The 2,528-nt window shown below is 47.1% G+C and overlaps 1 pseudogene; it reads right to left on the bottom strand.

The window, feature by feature from the left end:
• Positions 1–454: 454 nt before the first annotated feature.
• Positions 455–2,289, bottom strand: LOC110296948 (annotated as a pseudogene).
• Between the last annotated feature and the right edge of the window lie 239 nt (positions 2,290–2,528).

Raw genomic sequence — 2,528 nt, 5'->3', positions numbered from 1 at the left:
GAAGGGAAGGGAAGGGAAGGGAAGGGAAGGGAAGGGAAGGGAAGGGAAGAAGTCCTCGGGCTGGAGAGGTTTAGGGTAGGAGATGAGAGGAGCCAAGAGGCTGACAATGGTATTGGCAAAGCTGAGAGGGCCTGAGGCCAGCATGTGCTTCCATAAGCTAATGGGCACAACAGTGGGCCATTTGTCCTGCTTCTTTGTGACTTGATATTTCTCATTTCATTGTTGAGACAAGTTCTCCTAAAGAGTCCAAGCTAACCTTCAACTCTTGTAATCCTCCTGCCTCAGCTGAAGTGGCAGCCAGGCTAGGCTGACTGGCCTGTACCACCACAGCTAAACACATCAGAGCTAAACACATCTCTTCCTCCGCTGCCTGCTTCACCAGCCCGGGCCACCTCAGGGCCACCTTATCTTTTAGCCCTTCCATAGAGACTTGCTGTATCTATTTACTTTTTTTTTTCTGAGAAAATTTTATTGGCTTTTTGGATAAAGTTTATTTTCCAGGAAGGATGATCCCAGCATACTGCAGGAACCAGCGCATGGCCTCCTCCTTGCTGATTCTGTGTTTGGCCCCAATGCAGCCTGTTCTGCGCTTCTTGTCTGCGATGCTGAACCCTGGCCTACCCAGCACCACATAGAAGTCCAGGCCGTAGATACCAATGCTTGGGTCGTATGTGATGCCCAGGTCAATGTGTTCTTGAATTCCAAAGCCAAAGTTTCCAGTATCTGAGAAGTTATTTTTCTGCAACTCATACTTCCGCACCTTCAGGCCTCTCTCCAGAATTTCCTCTGCCTTGGCTCCGCGGACTGTGCAGTGAACAGCAATCTTCTCATTTCTCCGATGCCAAAGGACCTGACGGTGTATCTAGCTTTGGAGAACACCGGGGTCTGGCCTGTGAGCTGCTCCAACACCTCAGCTTCCCCGGGTCAGTCTGTCTCTGCTCTCCCCGACACAGATTTTTAGGCAGAGTTTGCAGATGCGCAGTTCCCGCATGGGGTTCTCCTTTTCCCCTTGATCTTGCACCATGGTGGAGAACAGGAAGAGCTCTATTTACATTTTTAAAACCCTTGATAAATCCTTTATTTATCCAGGATTATGTGTGTCCAGGTGAAGTTGTCTTACACTTGCTTATGTTTTCTTCCTAGAGAAAAAAAAGGCTCTTGCTTTCACCCCCAGAAACCCAGCCTCTTCGCTCTGTTTCTCTCAGTACAGAGTCCCAGTAGGATGGACCCAGGGTTCTTCTGGAAACCCTCCTTCACACACAGCACTGATGGCCAGAGGCTCACCTAGCTTTCAGAGAACACTGCAACCTCCTCTCACACAGGCTCCTTCCTCAGGAACAAAGGCTGTTCCCTGCCCTCCTCCTGCCAACTGGGAAGGGCCGGTCCCTCTCTGCATCCCTGCCCTGTCTCATAACATTTTACATTCTCTTTCTCATGCACCTCTCTCCCATTGTTTTTATGCATTTGGATGTACAAATTTCTGAGAAAAGAAAAGAAAAGAAGGAAAAGAAAGGAAAAAGAAAAGAAAAAGAAATGCTTTCCCAACAGCTATTTTGAGGTTCCTTCAATAATATTAGGATGTCTTTTCTGTCATAAGGACTTCTGCTACTTTGAATTTAGAGGTTTATTTAAATTCGATTTGGTCAGGTCTGGTTTGGTTTTTCTTTTGGTGGAAAGAGAATGCATTCATAAGGCATGATACAACTTAGGAAAGGAAAAGGAATTAGCAGACATTTTTTAAAAATGTAATTAGACACGCCAATGAAGCAAAGATCACATTGTCAGCTCAGCCTACTAAAGTAAATTCGAACATATTCAGGCAACTTTCCACTTGAGCAGACAGGAGAACTTAACACTGGCAATACTGAGACAGGAGAACTTAACACTGGCAATACTGAGACAGGAGAACTTAACACTGGCAATACTGAGACAGGAGAACTTAACACTGGCAATACTGAAGCATCCCACGCCTGCCTGGACTACCTACCCCCCCCCCCCCCCCCCCCCCCCCCCCCACAGTCAGCTCCTCTCCTCCCTGTTGCCAGAGTTTGCCTCCGATTGCAGCCTCCCTCCCCTATGAGCATGCTCAAGGTGCTCTCTCAGGATAAATAGTTCCTCCGCTGCCATCTTCTCCAGCTACTGCACTTCTTCTAGCTTGCTTAAAAAAACAAAACAAACAAACAAACAAACAAAAAACCAGCTGTGCTTTCAAAGCAAGGGACCTACCTTGATGTCTGTTTGTGACACACATACCACATACCACATATGCCTCATAGATCGCACAGAGGGAGACTTGGAAGGACAGATCCTCTACTTCCCACAGCCTGGGATTCCACTATGATGTTCTTACCACTGCTCTAGCAGAGAGGCTATGGTGAGTGCTCACTCATCCAAAGCACATAGCACACACATGATTGGTTTCATTAGCTCCTCTTCACACAGGCAACTCGGCTGATTTCCTATCTTGAAACTGTATGTATGGTATGTAGTGTGTGTGTGTGTGTGTGTGTGTGTGTGTGTGTGTGCAT

This window comes from Mus caroli, chromosome 6 (genome assembly GCF_900094665.2).
Source record: "Mus caroli chromosome 6, CAROLI_EIJ_v1.1, whole genome shotgun sequence".
Lineage (NCBI taxonomy): Eukaryota > Metazoa > Chordata > Mammalia > Rodentia > Muridae > Mus > Mus caroli.
The sequence above is the reverse complement of the archived record's forward strand: the minus strand, read 5'-3'. Positions and strand labels throughout refer to the sequence as shown.